Source organism: Eulemur rufifrons, chromosome 29, assembly GCF_041146395.1.
Source record: "Eulemur rufifrons isolate Redbay chromosome 29, OSU_ERuf_1, whole genome shotgun sequence".
NCBI classification, from domain to species: Eukaryota; Metazoa; Chordata; class Mammalia; order Primates; family Lemuridae; genus Eulemur; species Eulemur rufifrons.
The window spans coordinates 12,363,547-12,385,281 of NC_091011.1; the positions used below are offsets into that span (position 1 = coordinate 12,363,547).

Here is a 21,735-nt window from a genome sequence, read left to right on the forward strand (position 1 = left end):
GAGACACAGGTTTGCTGGAGCAGTAAGTCAGCTCACCCTCCACTTTGCCGGACGGGGCCACAGTGCTCGCCAAAGGGAAGGGACCTGCTCATTCTGCCCCCATCGCTGCAGTTCCTGCGCTTCTATATTCTTGCCAGTACCTGCTCTCGTCAGCCTTCTTTGTTTTTAACTCGACGGGTGTGAAATGGTACGTCATTGTGGGTTTAATTTATTTTCCCCTTATTACTAGCGCCTATGATTTCATTCCCCAGTCATGGCTTCAACTGGTAAAAATAGGCCAGTTACCCTTTTATGTCTCTGCAAGTCCCTTGATCCTGCTCGGTGCATGGCCAGGCCCTAGACAAGCTTCCAACGTGTCAGCAGCTGGCTTCATCCTCCTGCGTCCCCCCAGGCTTCTGCTAGAGGTCTTTACCTGCCGTCAATTCCGTCATGTTATTTCTTTGCTTAAAACATTTAATGGTCCCCCATTGCCCACAGGATAAAAATCCGAATTTGCTAGCACTGCAAACTCAGCCTCCACAAGCTGACCTTCATCCCTTCCCTTTCCAGGCGTAACCCGGCCACTCCCTCCGCTGTACCCACATCCCTCCTGGGGACAGTGATCCCACAGACACCTCTTCCCTGGGCCCCTTTTCACGTGGTGAGGCCTTTGTCTAAGCTGCTGTCCTTTTCTTTGCCTGGGACTCCCACTCTACAGCAACTTCAAATGCCACATCCCTGAACCCAGCCAGGTTGTTAGCATCCCCTGAGCTCCCAGAGCATCAGGTTTAGAGCTTTAAGTACATGAATCACATTGTATCGGGCTTGTTTGCACATCAGACTCCACTGGGCTGTGAGCTCAGAGACACACGGATAATGTCTTACTGATCTCCCCCAGCCCCTGCACAGAGCCCGGAAAGTGCTGGGTGAGAACAGATGACGTTTTACATCAAATGGAGTTCAGGCCTCTTTGGAACAGCAAACATACCTGTTCGTTCATTTTATGTGTCTCTTCTAGATGCTGGTAAGAGCAGTGACTAAAACCATCAAACTTCCTTTTTCTGCTATCACGGAGCTTATATTCTAGAGTGAGAAGACAGATAATGAAGAAAAACAACGGAGTGATGTGAGCTCTGGGGGAAATGAAGCTCGGGTGTGGGAGATGTAGGAGAGGGAATATAGGTGAGAAGGTGGACTCTTAGAAGGGAGACCAAACGGAGAGGGAAGGTGGCTTCTGAGCAGATTTGAAGGAGGAGGAGGTGAGACGTGTGGAGGTTCGGGGTAGAACTTTTCCAGGCAGAGGGGGAAGCAGGGGATGGAGCAGAGACCCAGCAGGAGGCGCAGAGACATGGCTGAGAGGTAAGGGGGAGAACACATCAGGTAGCACCTTGTAAGTCACAGCAAGGACTCCAATTTTGCTCCTGGGAGACAGGAAGCCACTGAAGGGATTTAAGCAGAGAAGCGACACAACTTGACATAGGTTTTAGTGGGTCCTCTCAGATGCTGTGCTGTGACTGTGCTGAAGGTGACCACGGGCAAGAGCAGGAGGCAAATGCATAAGGAGCCTGAGCCATCCTTCTGGTGAGAAGTGGTCATGGCTTCGACCAGAATGGTGGTGAGAAGTTGTTGGATTCTGGATGCACCTTGAAGACAGCAGCACAAGGTCTGCTGCGGGACGGGATGTGGAGCACGAGAGAAAGGGAAGGTGGCTCCATTTCTGGACCTGAGCGAACTGGAAGGATGGATTTGCCAGGAACTGAGATGGGAAGGGGGCGGGGCGGGTTTGGGGAAGCAAAGCAGGAGTTCAGTTTTGGACATTTTGTGTTTGAAATGCTTCTTAGACATCCAAGTGGTGGTGGAAAAGCAAGTCTGGCATTCGGGGCGGGGCGGGGGAGATATGGGGTAGAAATGAAAATGTGTGTCTTCCACGTATATGTGAAATAAGTTGTCAGAATGAACGGACGACCAGGGTAGTGAGTGGGGAGAAAAGGTCAAAGGCCTGGGTGCTGAGGTGGCCCATGGTAAGGAGGGAGGAAGAGGAGGCTGCAAAGGAACACAGGACTCACATGGCAGGGAAGGTTACTCCAAGCCCGCAAATCTCACACATATCAGGTTTCCAGATTAATTTCATAAAATGAAACACCTGTGGTAGCAAGCTGCGCCCCTCTACTGAACTTGGCTCTTTATGAAAGAAAAGCAATTTCTCCAGGTTCTAATTTGGCAGTGGCAGCTGAAGAAAACATGATCAAAGATCTGACCCCAGGAAGAGGCACTGTTGATTTCTTGTGCTGTTTCCCAAGACACTTTCAGCCATCCTCTTCAAAGTTGGCATTTTGAAAACATCGGATCCCAGATTAAACACTCCCCTAATGTAATCCCTTTACACAAAGTACCTTCTTGGACACTGAATATTCCATAGTCTTTGAAAGATGTGCAAGATACAGAGATGGAACCGTACTTTATTGGAAGGAAAGGTGACTCAGTTCATGAGCATTTGGCTTCTTATTTTCGGAGCAAAAACCAGATTGTCTGGATAGATCCAGGCTGCTTCACCCTGACTTACAATGCTCCACTCTGGTGGTTTTCCTGGAGAGCTTTACAACATACAGAAGGCTGGGTTCCACCCGCAGAAATTCTGACCTAATTGTTCTCAGATTCTACACTTGATCTTAGCCAAAAGGCCGAGAAATGATGTTCTGAGATTCTAGTCTGCCCTGAAGATTGAGGAACACTGGCCTAGAGCGACTTGATAAACCCCATTGTGCACATGAATGGCCGGCAGATCTTGTTGAAATGCAGATTATGATTTAGCAGGCCTGGGACTAAGCATTTCTATTGCGCTCCCAAGTGAGAACATCGTCTGGTCCAAGGGCTACGCTTTGAGTAGCAAAGATCTACACCTTAGAATCATTGCCACAAAAGTCATTTGGCATCACCACCTATGATGATAAAATGCAGTCAACTCAACTATTAAAGCTAATTCTTCAGACATGTAATTTAGCAAATACTTAATGAAGACTTACTAGGCACAATTCAGCATTAGGGGCTTCAAGAGATACAGAGATTGAAAACAAAAAAAAATAAACCTATGGTTCTGACCAGGGTTAGGAAGGGTAAATAGGCTTCCATTCAAGTGTCAAATGACCCTGGAAATAGCATCAGAAACCACAGAATCTCCCTAATCCTCCAAAGTGGTACCAGGTACCATCCCATTCTTTCTATGATGTTCCCTGGCAACTGTAGACTCACAGCTGCCTACCTGAACTCCCTTAGCCTTAAAGCCTGGGTACCTAACAGCTAACCCTACTATTTGATAAGGGAGCCAGGAAAGTAACAAAAGTATAATATACTGTCACCTTCTCAAACAGTACTCAAAGTGCTTCTGGGTCCTCAGAATAAAGATTCTAGAACATTCAGCAAGCCCACACTGTCTTGCACAGGAGGGCACTAATTACTGCACCCAAATGGCCCCTATCCAGCAGCAGGAATCATGATGATGACTGTGCATTTCTAAGGGCTTCCTTCGGTGACACCAGCCAAACCTGGTCTGCACAGTGAAGCCTCTGAATTTCTGGCCCAGCCCTGCCCATTTTGAAAGCGAAGGGGCACCATAATGGAAAGTACATGAGAAGCTGGAGTCCCTTCTCCCCTTTGTCACCAGGGCAGGGCGCTGGGGAAGGAAGGGGTTGGCTGCTGCCCTAAAGCTAGTATCTGGTTGCCAGGCCCAGGCACCCACAGGTCAACATATTCCTTCCTGTGCCTGCTCAGCCAGAAACGATGAGGAGCTCCTGTGTCACGAAGAGTTTGGCTGGCTTGGGTTTCCAGTTCCTGGGAGGCAACCTTTAAATCCTTGGAATTTCCCAGGTGATAACAGTGCCTTTTTATTCATGGTGGGCCCAGATAGTTTATGAGGAAGAGATGACTCAGGACAAGGGCTGGTTGTGACAGAAATACTGACCATGTGACCAGAGGGCTGGGCCTTTGAGTCACATGACATCAGCCTGACCTCTGGGGAGGGAGGAGCAGGAGACTGAGTTCAACCACATGGCCAATGCTTCAGTCAATTATGCCTACACCTGAAACCCCAGTAAAAACTCTGAATATTAAGACTCAGGTGAGCTTCCTGGTGGCAGTACTCTGTGCTGGGAGGATAACGCATCCTGAGTTCACAGGGAGATGACACCAAAAGCTCTGTGTGCCAGGTGCTCCAAGACCTCACCCTGAGTATCTCTTCTTTTGGTTGGTTCTGTTTTTTCTCCTTTTGCTATGAAAAAAACTGTAATCATAAGTATACCACTTTTCTGTATTCTGAGAGTCATTCTAGCAAATTATGAAACTTTAGAGGGTAGCAAGAACCACTAAATTTGTGGCTAGTTGGTTAGAAGTGCAAGTGGCCTGGGGGACAGTGTTGTGGTTAATTTGTGAGGTCTGGCCCAGCCCCAGGTAGTTGGTGTTGGGACTCGTTTCAGGAGTCTCCCTCAGTTCCCGAGCAGCGCTGCACTGGGGGCTGGCTCAGCTGACTAAGGCTGTGTCAGTTTCCTCCCCACAAAAGAACCCTTCCCTATACACCTTCCAACCCTGGCTGGGGACTTGCTCCAAACTAATTAACCTCCTAAAACATGACATTATCTTTTCCCTTGGACTTTGTTCATCAGGTACCATCAATCCAGAACATTATAATGGCTTTAATAGCCCGCCAGTAAGGCGCCCTGGATATAAATGCTACCCAAGGCCAGGGTTGCCATGTCTCCCGGGACACTGATCTGTACTGCTGGTCCCTGCAGCCAGGGTGATTCCCTCAGCCCCCTCCCACCCCATTCCATGTTTCCTTCCCTTCTCCACCGAAATGTTTATCAGGTCCCAGTTGCTCTAAGGTAAGGCCATCCACCCACGATATGATACCCAGAGTCACTGCCATGTTCAGGTCCACGATACATCTTGTCCCTTGTTTGGAAAAAATACCCTGAGCTCTAGAGAGGTTAAGATGGGCAAGATTCTCAGGGTGACCCAGTGCTGCGTGAGGAAGAAGAGGTGAGGTCTCCTGACTCCTGTCGCTGTTGTCTCAGGTCACGTTGCTGCTCAGGAACAACAATTCAATCTGTGATCTAAATATACCTTACAGTGAATGGCCCAGCATCACGGTATCGATTTTGTAAGTTAAAAATACAAGACAAACTCTCAGTTTTCACCTACAAAAGTATGTTTCTAAAGCTTCAGAATCCACAGACTTTGTTGGGCCATTTGGTCTCCTCCAAAGGGAAATAAAGGAGAATAAATTCATCTAAAGAGAGACTAGAAAGCACTTCCCAATGCCTAGTGGCACTTTGCCCCTGCTTCCTCCTGTGTGCCACACAAGCCTCGCTGCAGCCCACCAGGCTCAGGCTCAGAATCGCCTCTTCTGGGAAATTCTTCACTCTCCACTCCAGAAGGAGCAGGTGCTGGTGGCCACGTCTGCACCAGATGACACGACTCTTGGGCCAAAGTCGACTGCCAGGGATGGACATGGCATCCAAGTGAAGCCAATTAATTGACTGGTCAGTGATCAAAAAGAGTTCCTTTCCTGATGATTCTACAAAACGTGAGTGGTCGGTGTTAATTCTGTGAAGTCATCCAGACCTCAGGGCGAGAGCCACGTGAGGACATAGACAAGCAACAGAACATGGTCCAGAAAGAGAAGGCAGAGAGAAGCCTAAGCCCCTTGTGATTTTGCAAGTGAACCGTCTGTTGTATAATTTTACAACACTGCTCCTTATCTATTCCTCCCCCTTTTTTTGGTCATTTGGATTAGCTCAAATAGGTTTCTCTTCCTTGCAACCAGTGATTCTGGAAGGAGTGAGACATACTTGCCTTTCTAGGTTACACTGATTCATCCACGAATGGGAAGAAGCGGCAGTATCTCTCATTAATTTGATATAGACATTCAGCTATAGTCCAACACCTACACTATTTAACAGAACTCATGCATTTTAAGTAGGGAGAAACATGTTTCTTATTTCTTATCTGTATTCCCAGGGAGGGACTTCATTTAGCTGGAGGCAAAAGAGTATTTGACATAGCTAACTGAGATTCAATTATAATTTACAGTAGTGGGTCCGGGGTCTAAATTCAAGCATAAATTGTCTATGCAGCAAAATATGGAGACCCGAGAAAGGTGAGTGAGTCTCTAAAATTCTTCTAGTATTTTTAAACTTCTTTTTATTAGGTAAGGGGTCAATTTGATCGTGTAATTGGTAATAAGCTGCCATCATTAAAATGTGTGCGTGGTCTAGGGGTGGGACACGAACGGGAGAGATTGATCAGAGAAGGATTTATTCAAATGGCACCACAAAGCACTCTGATGCCACATATGACCAGACTCTGGGCCATAGTCCCCTTGAGAGCTGGTCCAAGGATGCGTTAAGATGACACTGTGGTTGGCACACTGAGGCAAGCAGGACACATGCCTCTGGGCTGACACAACATATGGGGAGCAGCACCAGGCAACACCTTCGGCTGCTGTGGCCCAGGAAAAGTAGAAAAACCCAGTAGCGCTGACGGCTAAGTGAACAGACTGCCTACGAACATAGCAGGGGCCTTTCAGGCATTAACGATCTGTTTCATCTCACCAGACTCATAAAATGACAGCCAGACCCATGTAACTTCCTGTTCCAGCTTCTCCCCGACTCAGAGGGCCGGAGTCTACGTCCATAAAGAAACTGGATGACATCCCTTCTTTATGGGGTTAGGCATTTTGAAGGAACTACGGTGCCCTCTGCCCCACTCCTCTGCCTGGTCGCCACACACTGTTCTTACATGTCCTTGGAGCGACAGCAATGACCAGAACAAAGCTATCGAGACATGCATAGAGGTGGCAGAGGATGTTGACATAACTATTCCAGTGTTTGACATGTCAAGTTGATAAAAGATAACAGTATATAGAGAATTTGAATAAAAATAGTATCAGTTTAGTAGATGTCTTTCAAGATCTTTACAAAGAATAGATTTTGTTCTCTAATATAAATATCTATAGACTATTTACAAAAATTGATTATACAAGGGCCACAAAGACAACCTTGATAAATTACAAAATGGAGAAAGAGTAAGGGTAACATTTTCTGACCTCAAAGCAACTAGGATAGGTACTGGATTAATAATACAAGTTTGAAGTTTAAAAATACCTTAACCAATCTAAAACGATGAACCCAGATAGCTTTTCAGTTAAAAAGGAATTTTAAGTTGCATTTACAGACTGTTCAGAAATGAATGATAATGACAATGCTACAAAAAGAATATAAGCATAACTATAAGCATTACATGGGACTTCCATCTAGCCAGCATTCCCTGCATTGTCTATACTGACTTGAAACACAGAAACGCGTCTGTGTGGACTGGTAAATAAAACTGTACCACTCTGAGCCTCCCTCTCCTGGGACCACCAACCCTCCCGAGATGCAGCAGCTGACAGGTTAAGGCGGGCACAGCAAGCGCTCCCCGCGAGTCCCACAGCAGTGCCCATTCAGACTGGCCAGTGCCCATGGTGATGAAATACTATACGGTTTAACTACTCTCCTTATTAAACAAGAAAAATGTAAATAAAGGAACTGAAAAGTAAATCCTTACATTTCTTAAAATTAGGGAAAAAAGAGCAAAGTCAACCCAAGGAGAGCAGGAAGAATAGATGAATAAAGACTCCAATGTGTGGGGTCTCCTGTCCCACCTTGCCGTCCCTGCCCACCCAGGAGGCGGAGCCAGAGGCCTTCCTGGGCTCCCCCAGCTGCTGCCTCCCAGCTGGTTCAGGGGGTGTGGAGCACAGCAGAGGTCTGGAGGGAAGGCGAAGGGTGAGGCCACAGCATTTCCTCCACTGTCCCCTCACTGTGAGCTGTGGGCTGGCTGAGCTCCCTGTCCTGGGTCTCAGCCCCTCTCAGGCAGCCCCTCCTTCTGGGCCAGCACCCTGCACCCCGGCTCCTACACCCCGCCAGCGCCTTTATCAACCATGGTCCATTTGTCAAAGGCTCCTCAAATTATTCGCCTTGAGTTTGTCCTCATTTCCCGATTGGATCCTGACTCCGACGCACTGACAAGAACTGTCACCACCACAGCAGAGCCACGAGAAAGAAAACAGGGACAGGGAGAGTAGCACTGTAACCTGAATTAAACAGCTGTTTTTTGACAATGCTGTGTATATATGTATATGCATGTACACAGACACACACACACGAAACTCTAAGCTCTTGTTTGTCTAGTTTTTCACAAATGTTATTCAGAAAACTTAGACATAGATATATATGTGAATGTATTGTTTCCCAAGTAATTTATGACATTTATTACCCTAGTCCTTTAGATGGCTTTCTTTTATTCTTTAAAAGCTCCTCCCCCATCAGTGGTAATTAAAGTCTCCTTTTATATTCCTAATCTTGTTTATTTGCTTTATTCTCTCTAATTTTACATATATATGTCCATACATATACAAAAAAAGAAAAAATATATCTGAAAAACTAAAAATGCAGAACTAAAAAATTTAGAAAGAAATATATATGAAAAACTAAAAAAGCTAGAGAAATAGCATGTGTGTGCATTATACACACACACACAAGCACACATACACAATTAGAAAAGAAAAACTAGAGGGCGAAAGCAATAAATGACATTAGAAGTGTAGGAGATTCTAACTACCACCGGTAGGGAAAAATAGTTTTTAAAGAATTAAAAGAAAAGTATCTTAAGGTCTAATATAATGAATTCAAAAATCCTGATGAAATGTTTAATTTTTTGAAAAAAAACACATACTGATTTGATGTTCACAACATGCAGAAATTTTACACCTCTCTTTTTCTCACTGCATTCATATTGCCATTCCAAGTTCCTGACATAATTCCATCCTATTGCTATATATATTTGTGATGTAAACTCTTCTATTAATTATATCATGCTTTTCTGTGACAAAAATATGTATATAGATTTAAATTTAATTTTTAAAAAATTTCTTATGATCACCAGCTCTAAGTGCTAAGCAATTTCTTCCAGGTTGAGTAATCGATTATTATTGTTGTTGAAATTATCATCAGTATCCCTGGTTGTCTAGTGGTTAGGATTTGGCACTCTCACCACGGCAGCCTGGGTTTGATTCCCCCAAGCAAACAAACTTATCACTAGTAGTATACAATTGATCCCCAAATATATAAATGTCACTTATCATAAAATCATTTTTAATGATTTATAAGTCAAAAACTCAATCAATTAAGTCCTGCTTCAGTTTGATGAAAGTAAACAATTGGAAAACACCTGACTTGAAGTGAGGTTTGTTACCCAGTCCTAGGGTCATTCACTTTCTGGGAAGTATATACAAAAGTATACAAAAATACACATATTTATCAGGTGATCAATAATTACAATACTACCCTTTTACTGAAAGGTGCATTGAGTAACTCATCAAAAGGCCAAAAAATTTGACATTACTAATTTCATTACATTTTTACCAATATAATATTTTGATTAAATGATTTTATATTGGCTCATGCTTTAAATATATTTTTGTCATAATTTTAGAGCTACAGATTTAATCATTCTATCTATGGAAACTATCTACTATATAACATAAATGGCCAAGCCAGTCCTCTTCAATTAGCCAAATCAGATTTTTTTTTGTTAGAAAAAAGTCTGACCTCATTTTTAAATACAAATAAATGTGTTAATACACATATTGTAAATATGACTGGAAATAAAGTAAAAGATGCAATTTGTGAGTTAGAATACTAAATATATTCCAGTAAGATTAAAATGATGAAGATCTAATATATTTATCCATTTTAAAGTAAGCTATATAAACAAAATAATAAATCATTCTCATTACTTAATTTGCTATAGTGCAATGTAATTTGCAGCTAAAATTACCAGTTATTTAAGAAGAGTGGAGCATGATAATAGCCTTGGCATTGCTTCTGTAATTGTGCGCATGAGATTTGGTTTGGAGGGACAATTAAATGAGTCACATGGATAAAACCTAGAAATAACTCCAATAATTTTGTTAGACATAATTATCAAAATTGTTTCTATATTTTAAAAAGTAAAAAGTATAGACTGCTAAAAATAATCAGTCTAGCAGCTAGCATATAATTTTGTTTTGTATTAGTAGAAAAAAATATTAAATGTTTTACAAGATGACAAACGACTGTAAAGAAGGAGCTTATGATCTAATTTGATAAACTAGGTTTTGACTACTGTAATTAACAGATTTCTAATCCAAGAGGAATCAGGTAAAAATTTTATTCATGAATTATAGCCTCGAAAATGCTGATGGTTCCAGGAAACATCATGACTGTGTTTACAAGAATGAGTAGCAAAAATTATGGCTTTGCCTCTTTGAAGGGACTGTGTTTTCAGCCAATGGATGAGTCCTGAGGACAGGTGTGAAGAACTGCTTACATTTAAATATGGGTGTTTTTTCCCCCAATATTCAGTATTGCTTACAGGTGCTTTCTTTGCCTTGCTCTCCTTTAAGAACTCCTTTCCTAGTAGACAGAGTGGAAGAGGCAAAGTCATTAAAATGAAACCTGTCATCGCCCCGCATACCATAGATCTAATTCCAAACACCACAAACGTGCAGGACAAAGCAGCCCCTTTCTCACAACACGCTTCATTCTCGGCAGAACTGTGTAGGGCAGGAACAGGGGGTGCTGCAGGGTGTCATGCCCCCTGTGGGAGGACCACTGTCCCATGGGACCGAGTGCCCTGAGGACAGAGAGAATCTACCTTAACTGTCCCTGCATCCCCACTGCCGGCCAGCGTGCCCCGCACAGAGCAAGCACAAATAAATATTGGCAGAATTAGTTCATTCCTTCACAAAGAGAAAGGTGACATTTCAGTTGGGACTAAAAGATGGGAACTGTTTGAACAAGCCAAAAGCAATTTTACTTATGTAAAATGGTAAAGGTTGAATTTTTCATCCTGATTCTTAGCCTCCCTGCCTCCCCCCGCCACTCTTTCTCTCTCTTTCTCTCTCTCTCTCGCCTACTTAATCCTTCTGGAGTCCTCCCTTCGTCTCCCCCGAGCACGCACAAATTCTGTCTCACGGTGAGCTGAGTCCCTCTCCATAATATTCTGCCAGCGCCATGCACGGCCTCACTCGCCCAGAGTTTTCCTATTCTCGCCGCATCACAGTGTGTCCTTTCATGACCCATCTCCACAGCAAGTTCTTTTGGGCAGTGACAACAGACGCACCAACTTCTGTGGAACTCCTCCCGTTAAAAGATGCCTTGACTACCAAGGTCTCCCCCTCCAGGCAGCGTGACTGGCACAGGGACCCCTTGGGAGAGGAAGGCCCCGCGGCCGACTCCTCTCTGGCCAGGAAGCTGCCAGTCCCATAGAGTGAAACTTCCAGAGCCGTTGATTTCGAATCTCGCTCAACTCTGTCCACTCCTTTTGGAGAAGCACCCGAAGTCCAGAGCTGCGGCTCTGCTCCTCTGGCTAAAGTGCCCCCCTGCCATATCCGGTGCATCACCTTAAACAGAGACTTTGTCAGGTAACCCTGTGGCAGGTGGCCAGTGCCTGGCCCTTCTCCATGCCTCTGCTCTGTCAAGGATCCCGTCACTCTCCTGGAATTCCAGCCTCTCATTTTGTTTCAGCTCCTTCCTGTCCGCGTTCAAACACGTGTACCTCCCCTGCATGTGTCTCGCTCAGCCTGTTTCCTTCTCCCCCTCTCCGCAGACCTGTGGAAAGACAAGTCCGAATACTCCTGGCTCCACGCCCTTACGGCTTCCTCAAATCTCACCCAGGTGTGTCCTGGCTACAAACTCACCCTTCACTGACACTTTTCTCCCAGAGAAACAAAAAGTAGGTGAGGAGGCTCCTTCTTGCTGATTCTCATCTGCTGGAGACAGGAGGGAGAGAGAAATTCCTTCGTAAATATTATGGTGCTTTACAGAGACGCCAGGACTCCTGAGAGATGCCCGAGAAAGAAAAAAAATCATCAGCCTGAAAAAGACAGAGACACAGAGCCAGCAGGAGCTGCCCGGGGAAGCAGAGCGATGCCTCTTGTGCCTGGAGAATGTCACCGGCCCAGAGGCCCAGACTGAGGACACCTGCCTGTGTCCTGTCATCTGCTCCGAGTCAGCGGGAGTGACAGGGAAGCATCAGTCCGATGTGCCGAGCGCCTTCTTGAAACCATTCTTCCTGTCACGGGCAAGATTATGGGGAGGGCTCAGTGGATTTGATGCCACTGCTCTGTGGCTTTATAAAACAATTACGGGCCTCATACCACAGTGCAGGCAGAGCTGACACGCAAGGCCTCCTGCCTCTCACTCCTAATGCTTCCCTACTTGCCTCAAATACATAAAAATGCTAAACAAGAGGCAATACTTCGTGCATATATCCAAGTTCAACACCAAAAGAGGTGTTAGGAATGAGGCAAAAGCTAAAACCCACAGCAAGGTGGCTGAAGTTGAAGCCGAAGGCAGGTGCAGGCATTTCAGAGCTGGACACAAGTGTTAACCTCCAGGAGGATGGCTTGATGGGTGCTCTTGCAGGAAGGTGAATCCAGATCCCAGGTTCCTCGCTGAAAGCCAGAAGGGCTGGAGGGCTGACTGACACCTTAAGTGGGAAAGAGACAGTGCCACCCAACAGCCCAGGGAAACAGCGGCTCCAAAGAGGCTGAGAGTGATAGGCATTGCCTGAGAGAGGCGTGCCTTAGACCCAAACCACCAGCAGACGCCGAGCCAGAACTCATATTAGTAAAGAGACACACGCACCTGCCCCCTCCTAAGCAAAATCTGACATCAGAATTGCCCTGGACTAGTAAATCCCACGAGGCCCAGAAGAGGGGAATGTGAGCATCCTTTCGGAGCACTGCCGTGTCCAGACTGCGGGGCCTCGGTGGGAGAATCCACCAGGCGAGTGAGCAGTGAAACAACGGGAGACTCTGAAAGACCATTAAAATAAGAATGTTCTTTTACATATCATGAGTTTTCCTAAAAAAAAAGAAAGAAAAAAAGAAAAGAAAAGAAAAGAAAAGAAAGAATGTCTTTAAATTGCTCAAAGAGATAAGGGAGAAATAGAAATCATAAGACAGTAACAGGACCCTTTGGAGAAAGAGCAAGTTGATTTGCAAAAGGAGCAAAGGAATTCAACATATGAAATATCTAGTCATTGAAATAGGGAAATCAATAATGGGTTGAAAGAGCAGACTTCACAGAATGAGTCTATTAGAAGAAAGGCAAGAGAAAATCACTTAATGTAGCACTAAGAGGTATAGATCTGGAAAATATGAGGGTTTAAATAATATGGAAGAAGGATGAAAATGTCCACCATATAGTAACGGTAGTTCCAGAAACTTAGAAAATGGGAGAGGGGTGATGTTTGGAAGGATGATGGTAGAGAAGTTTCCAGATGTGAAGAGAATATGATTCCTAAAATTGAGGCAGCACAGTTAAGTCCCAATCAGAATAAATTAAGTAAATCCAAACATAGATACAGCATGGTCAATCTGCAGAATATAAAAAGACAACTACCTTAATTACTAAAAGGAAGGGAAAGATTATCTTAAAAGTAGTGTCAGTGCTCGCTTCAGCAGCACATACACTAAAATTAGAATGATACAAGAGATTAGCATGCCCCCTGCGTAAGGATGACACATAAATTTGCGACGGCCTCCATGGTTTTTTTTTTTTTTTAAGCCAGGAACAGAAAGTTAAACACCGCATGCTCTCACTCGTATGTTGAAGCTAAAAAAAGTTGGCCTTGTAGAAGGGAAAAGTAGGACAGAGGATACTAGAGGCTGGGATGGGTAAGGGGAACAGAGGGACAGGGAGAGATTTGTTAAAGGCTGCAAAATTACAGCTAGATAGGAGGAGTAAGTCATAGTGTTCTATAGCATTGTAGGATGACTATAATTAACACTAACACATTATATAGACTCAAATAGCTGGAAGGGGGATATTGAATGTTCCCAACACAAAGCAACGATAAGTTTTTCAGATGACAGATACGCTATTTGCGCTGACCTGACCACTATGCATTACGTGTATGGAAACATCACTACATACCCCATGAATAAGTACAATTATTATTTGTCAATTAAAAAAAGCAAAATAAAGTAATGGCAATGAGACAAAAGCATATTTTTACAAGGCAGCAAAGGACTTCAGAAGACAATGTAATAATATATTCAAAGTGCCAAGGGAAAATATGACAGCTAGCCTAGAATTATATATTTAGCAAGTCTGTAATTCAAGAGCAAGGGTTAACTCAGATATAACCAAGGCCAACAGAGTTTCCCACTCTAAGTAGCTTAAAGATTGTTCTAGCACAAAAGATATTGAATTTAGAAGTGAGTTGTGTTTAAGAAGCCATATGAAGCAAAGAAACTGCAAACACTCCGATTCATCTAAATATGAACTGACTGGGAAAATAATGATAAATGACCAGACTTGGAAGTTCATAAAAAGAAGGAAATAAAAGCAGCCCCACGCCTCACGTGCGGAAGGCGGAGGGGGAAGCTGGGCATGGTAGGGCTTTTGTGGTGTTAGCCGACGATACAGAGATTAATGAACTTCAGTGTTTGTAAAGTTAATTATGCCTCTTAAAAACTGAAAGTTAACCACTAAAAGGATTGAAATAGAACACATTACTTCCAAGCCAGTAGGGACTGAGGGACGGAGAGAAAGCTATAAAGAAAATGTGGTTGATCCAATGGAGAGCAGAAGAGAGAAAAAGTAAAAGAGCAAAAAAAAAAAATGGTAGGCTTTTTTTTTTTTTTTTTGCCAACCCTCCCCTTGGCACTCCATTTTCCTCCCCTCTCCTCTGCCTACCTAACTCTTGATTTGCAGAAATGCCGAAGCCTCCTGGAAGACCCCTGGCTGCCAGCAGCCGGCTGCCTGTCCCTGGGGTCTGTGCCCAGAGCTCCCTGCACGTAACCATCAGGACCCGTAAAACGCTTCCTTGCGGAGTCTGTGTTGCCTGTGCTCCTTAACTCGCTCTCCAGTTCCAAAGGGTGGGTTTCCTCCTCTAGCCCACTGCAAAGAGGAAACAAAGATGGGGAAGTGCCAGGGCCTCTGCGTTGGGAGTTTCTTAGTCTCCAGGGAGAGGAAGGGGCTGGTGGGGAGGGGGAAAGAAGAACCTTCTCCCTGGAGGAACAAAGGACGGGACGAAAGGAAGTCAGGGCTGAGCTGTGCTCAATGTACAGGCCCTACAAGCCCTTTCCCCTGTACTGTGGATGACAAACAATCCCACAGTTCTGGGCAGTCCCCCACACCCCCGGCCTGAAATGAGAGTGAGGGGCTTATACATCTTGGGTGGGGATAGTGCAGAAGGCACCTGCCCACTGACTGAGATGGAACTAAGGAGAACCAATTAGAAATTTTTCTACCAGCTGTGAAGCAGTTGTGATCACAGGACCGCTGTGCACTGCACAACTCAGGGGCAGTCATGCACACGGACTTCGGAGTAAATGCCACCCCTAGAGTGGTGCAGTGTACGACCTGCATAGCATTGCCGGTATTGACACGGTGAGCCTTGTTTAAATTGCCTGTGTCCTGACAAAGACTGTCTCCTTGGCCAAACTCCAGTCAGGGCCCTCTGAGCCCCCTTTTCAAGGAGGTCTTGACGTTGGTCTAGCAGAACTGCAACTTGCAGCGCAAATTGTTTCATCCACCCCCCTACACAAAAAAACTTGCCCAAACACTAGCATGGTTTCTATCAGCTCAAAGCCCCAGTGTTCCTAGGATGGCGACTCCAGCCCCCTTCAAAACTCAAAGCTGCCAAAAGAATTTATTGTTTGTTCCAGTCGACACCTGATGATAGGCCTCTGAGCTCACTTTTACTTTAGAAAGCTTGAACTTATAAATCTTTTCCATGCTCCTTTGAGACATAAATCTTCTAGCACCTAGAAATATTCCCTCAAGACCTGGGAGCCACCTCTTCCACACACAAACATCCAAGGAGACAGCTCTCTTGTCTCCCAGGTCCTGGGGGAGGATAAGAGCCTAGCTTTGTGGGCATCTTGCTCCCATTTGCAAAACTACTTCCTGTCCTACAGATATGAGAAGTTTGTTTCCCTAGATAAACACCGATTAACAAACCCAGATGGCCTAATCTCATAGACCCCCCCCCACCTCCCTTTAGTACCTTCCCTGTAGCACACACCAGAGTTTAAGGGCCTCCCACTTTCTGCCTCTGGGGAGTTAAGGTCAGGTTACTTTACCCTAAGGTCTCTCTCCTACTGCAGCAGCACTGAACAGAATCTGTCTTTACCTTCTTAACTAGTGTCCAGCTTTGTTTTTCCTCGATGGTCCCCAGCTGGGCCAAAAGTTCCATGAGGGCAGGGCTGTGCCTGTCTTGCATAGTTAGCCATCGTCAGAGTGAAGGCATTCAACAAATATTTGTATAATGAATAAAAGAGTATAAGATTTTTTCACTTGATTTGCACTCTGATAGTGAGTTGCTTCCTTTATCTACCATCTTGCAAAAACTACAGTGCTGGACAAACTAGTCCACAAAGAAAATGGAGTGATTTCACTGCCTTGGATTTCTTGTGTTTATTCAACAAACTATAAGTGAGTCATTCAAAATGGTCTTCAGTTCCAAGCCTTCTTTTTGAGATTTTCTTATGATAAGAATGAACCTACTCTATGATAGAACCACAAAATTCACTGCTTTGACACCTACTGTTGAAGAAAGCAAAAATATGTATTTATTATGGTACAGAAGTACAAGATTTCTAACCATAATCTGCCAAGAACTGCAGGAAGTATTCATACCTTGAGCTAAACAGTCACAATGGGCACTCCTGCTAAACGAAATTTCAAATGTTATGACAACTTCAAAATAAATCCTTTGGGTAAGACAAAGAGAGGTCACTTATAATTTAATTTGTGCTTTTTTCAGTAATATACACCTAAACATAATGAATACAAGATATTACATAATAGCAAGAATCATCAACTATTAACAATCCCATCATTGGGCATCTACCCAAAAGAACAAAAGTCATTCTGTAAAAAAGACACCTGCACTCGAATGTTTATAGCAGCACAATTCACAATTGCAAAGATGTGGAAACAACCCAAATGCCCATCAATTCATGAGTGGATTAGTAAAATGTGGTATATGTATACCATGGAGTATTACTCAGCTATAAGAAATAACGGTGATATAAAGTCCCTTTTGTTCTCCTGGAGAGAGTTGGAACCCATTCTATTAAGTGAAGTAGCCCAAGAATGGAAAAACAAGCACCTCATGTACTCACCAGCAAATTGGTTTCCCTGATCATCACCTAAGTGCATATTTGGGAATAACACCAATTAGGGGTTGGACAGATGTGGGGGGTGGGGGGAGGGGATGAGTGTATACCTACATGATGAGTGCGATGCACACTGTCTGGGGAATGGACACGCTTGAAGCTCTGACTTGGGGGGATGGGAGGCATGGGCAATATATATAACCTGAACTTTTGTACCCCCATAATAAGCTGAAATAAAAAAAAAAAAAAGAATCATCAGCTATTAAATACAGGTAACTTAAGAAATCAAGGGCACAACTGCAAAAGGATTTTATCATGAAAATACGACAATTCTTGTGATAGGTCACTGATGACCACATACAACCATTCAAAAAGTAATGTGGCTTTACTTTTGCAAGAAACAAAAACGTTCTTATCTTTTGTCCCGTAATCTCACTCCAGAATTTATCTTTAAGAAATAGCCCAGAGGAAGGAAAGGAAATAATGTAGGGGATATTCATTGCCGTGTTATTTGCGTTTGTTATCACACAGAAAAGGAAACTGAGAGAGGACTGTCCTAACAAACTATGGAACATCAATTTATTAAAGCATTTTACAACTATCACAACCAGTTATTATGAAGACAATGTATGTAGCAAAATAAAACTATTTGAAATAGAATAAGTATAAAAAGCAGGGTGAAAAACTTTATCAATATTATGTTTATAATCTTATAATAATTATGCATGCATATGGACCTGGAAAAGAATACGGAAAAGGAGAGACACTTTTCTTTTTAGTTCTATAATTACTGGCATTCTTGCTATAGTGTTTTTAGTGCCCCCCAAACCCCAAAATATGTACACACAATTTTTTAGACGAGAGAGAGATCCTATGAGGCACAGATCTTGAACAAAATATGTGAGCAATTTGCGTAAGGCAGTCTGCAGAGTGCAGGCTCTAGAGCCAGAGTTTAAGTGTTCAAATTCTGGCTCTGCCACTTACTAGATAGGTACCCTTTAGCAAATTACTCAGCCTCCATGGGCCTTGGTCTTTCCATCTTTAAAATGGGTATCTTAACAGTACCTACTTGTATTTCATATGGCTAACTGTGAGGATTAAATGAGTAAGTGCTTAAAACAGTATCTGGAGCACTATGAATAGTTCAACGTTAGCTAAGCATTATTTTTGTTATAGTCAAGGACTTCATTTACAAAGAAGGCTCCTTTCCACAAATTTCTCTCAAGCTCTCATGAATAAAATGAACTTTAATTCTACCCGAGTCATAAGTCACACTCACTTCATGTGCACCATCATTTAGTCAGCCCTTTAAATATATTTGGACATTTAGGTGTTTTCTTTTTGCTTTTATGTACTAATGTTAATGATATCTTCATGTGTATAATTTTTTCATTTAGTAGCAAGAATTCAGTATAGATGTTTCTCTTCACACAAGACTATTCTCTGGATATAAGTCATTGCAGATGAATTCTCTAGGACTCTAGCCTAGGGTCCAGAGAATTGCTAAATTTCTTTGGTGATTGTGTGTAGGAAAAAGACTTGGAAAGTGTGATTTTGAAGAAAATTGCAACCTTACTAATTATGTACCTTAAGTCATAAATCTACCATAGGGAATATAAAGATAAATTAACACTGGCTGTTCCATTACTATTTTTCTTATACTAAAGGATCCTAAGAATGTTACAGGTGTACAGATGAGCCCTCTGGCATCCCACAGAGTGTGGATTCTCAGTTCAGTTTCTGGGTATCTTTCCTCCTTAGTGTCAACACAGCATGCTTCACTGGGGACATGCACAGAGTTCCTTCCCTGCACATCTGCCTTTCTAGACTCATGGAGTTCCAGGGCCTCAACTATAACCTCGGAGAAAGACTCGGAAATCTGCATTTCTAGCTTCTGACCTCCACCCCTTCCGCCCACCTGGAGTCCTGTGACTGGAACTGCTTCTTCCATTTGGATTGTCCTCTAATTCACCAAGCCCAGCTAGCAGGAGGGACTCAGGCAGGCCAGTTAAGGGAGACCTTGATGAAAGGGAACATTAAGGGCCAGTGTGTGATGGATTGAGTCCAGCCTAGAGTGATGCTGTTACTTTCTGTCCACGATCTTCAGACTAGATACACACACAACTCCCTTCTCCCATGCTTCAAAATCACATAGGTATATCTCTTCCCCAGTGTGAATCTTACATTGATTCTGGATGTAAAAATGCTCTGGAAAAAGAAGAAAGGGTTAATGTGATCATGGCCTTGGTGAAGCTTCCTTCTATCATGGTACTTTGGTAAGGTTTCCTGTCTTCCCCCTTTTATAACTCTTTTTGTTAAGGGGAAAGCATGGAAACACGGAATCAGAGATGAGCACTTTGGCTCAGGTTGCTGTATTTGTTAATAAGACATACTATTGAGTGAGGAGGCAGAAGTGGTAAGAATTTTTGAAGCCCCTGCCTCTTCTATTTCCCAAATGATGCCAAATAATGCATTGCTCCTGAGGGAGGTGCCCATAAGAGCAAAGCAGAGAGCCCAGCACAAAATACTGGCAGCAGAAAAGCCTTACTTCATCAGACAAGAGCGCGTGGCAAAGCTCCATGTCTTCTCCATTAATTATCTTTGAAGGAGAATTCCTAAGTGGGGTAGCAATCTCAGCAATGCATATTAGCACACACTGCTTGCAGCTAAAAAAATAGGAAGGTAGGATTTCCTCACAGAGAGTAAATCTGATATGGCTGATTGGTTTGCCAAAGAGGATTGGTTTTGTAACTTTGGTTAAAAGGTGACCATCTTACTAATTGAATGACATAAATAAGCTAAAACTTGTCACTCTTAAATTTTTGACAAAAAACATTTAAAATAAGATTAAAAAATACTGCATCACATTAGCAAAGGTGTACTAAATTAACAATATTTTAATCTTACCTTTTCTAACAATGTTGATCAATTAAAGAAGGTGCCTCTAATAAAAGAATAACAAGTATAATTCGTAGTCATTTGGGAAAGTGTTTTTTGGTAGACATTTCAGAAACTGGGAAAATGACTCTAATTTGGGCCAAGCAAGTCATTTTGAGAGTCAGCTGGTTTGTAGTACTTTAAAAAATAAATTGAGGATCAAAGATGGCGGAGTGGTGGTGACGGCCTGAATCTGCGCTCCCGGGAAGGAAGGCATCGATCCGGACCTGCCACAACGCTAGAAGACCGCTCCCACACAGGAACAGTGGTGTGAATCCACGGAGAATCAGCGTGGGACAAACAGAGCGAGTGAGGTCTGAGGTGAACGAAAATTGGGAACGCGGGACAGACACTAGCCAGCGGAGCGCGGGTCAGATACACCCGCCCCCAGCCGGGGCGGGTGCAGCCCCTCGGGAAAGCGGCTAGCCCTCCGCTCCCAATTGAACAGAGCCCTGACCCAGGCCAGCACAGAATCACTGAGGGATACGTGGCGCATTGGAGACAGGAGGCTTTTTTTGCGAAATTACCTTAGAACCTGGGGGATCTCAGCTGAGACAGCGCTTGGCGAGGAGGGACGGATCTGCCCCAGGGCAGAAAAAAACAAAAGACTCCCGGACAGCAAATAGCGTTGTACCCCGTGCTGCCTTTTTCGGCAGTTCTCCAGCCGGTCACCCCCGGTGCGTGTCCTTGCTGGCCAGCCCCTGGGCAGTGGCGGTCTCTGCCTGCCGGGGAGCCGGTCCCCTCCAGCCCCGGAGCTTGGCAGGCGCCATCTTGAAAGCGAAGGCAAAACCGCTCGGGAGCCAAAAAGTGCCCAGCGGCTCTTTCTGCCCGTGCTGCCTTTTTCGGCGGTTCTCCAGCCGGTGACCCCCTGGTGCGTGTCCTTGCTCGCCAGCCCCCGGGCAGTGGTGGTCTCTGCCTGCCGAGGAGCCGGTCTCCTCCAGCCCCGGAGCTCTGCAGGCGCCATCTTGAAAGCGAGGGCGAAACCACTCGGGAGCCATAAAGTGCCGAGCGGCTCTCTCTGCCCGGCGCCCTCCGCTGGTCTCTGAACCAACGCCAGGAGTGCGGGATATGCCGGGGCCGCGCTCGGGGTGAAGGGGCAGAGCTGCGCTAAGGCAAAAAAAAAAAAAAAAAAAAAAAAAAAAACACGAACAAGAAGAATAGGCTCGCCGAACTGTATATTTTATTCTTGGTAAATTTCTCCTGGGTTTTGTTTGTTTGTGTTTGTGTTTGTTTTTGTTTTTTTTTGGGTTTTTTCTTTTTTTTCTTTCCTTTTCTTTTCTTTTTCTTTTTTTTTCCGGCGGCGGACAGCCTCGGCGGGCACCTTTGCCCTCTGGGCCTCTGGCTGCCGCGCCTTTTTGAGCGCGGAGGTTGGATCCCCACCACCCTCGGAGCTGTGCGAGCGCGCAGACGCCATCTTGAAATCCACTGCGAAACCGCCCGGGACCCAGCCGGGCGGGCGTGAAGGGGCGGAGCTGTGCTAAGGCGTAAAAACAAAAACATCTAATGGCCGCTCCGGACCCAGCCAAACGGAAGTGAAGGGGCGGAGCTGTGCTAAGGCGTAAAAACAAAAACATCTTATGGCCGCTCCGGACCCAGCCGAGCGGAAGTGA

The 21,735-nt window shown here is 44.4% G+C and overlaps 1 non-coding gene and 1 pseudogene across 1 annotated transcript; one reads left to right on the forward strand and one right to left on the reverse strand.

Moving 5' to 3' along the window:
- Positions 1-2,587: 2,587 nt before the first annotated feature.
- On the reverse strand, positions 2,588-2,672 carry LOC138377771 (U2 spliceosomal RNA; annotated as a pseudogene).
- Positions 2,673-13,506: 10,834 nt separating this feature from the next.
- On the forward strand, positions 13,507-13,611 carry LOC138377681 (U6 spliceosomal RNA). Its single transcript, XR_011231846.1, has one exon. It is a non-coding gene; the product is annotated as a U6 spliceosomal RNA (small nuclear RNA).
- Positions 13,612-21,735: the final 8,124 nt, after the last annotated feature.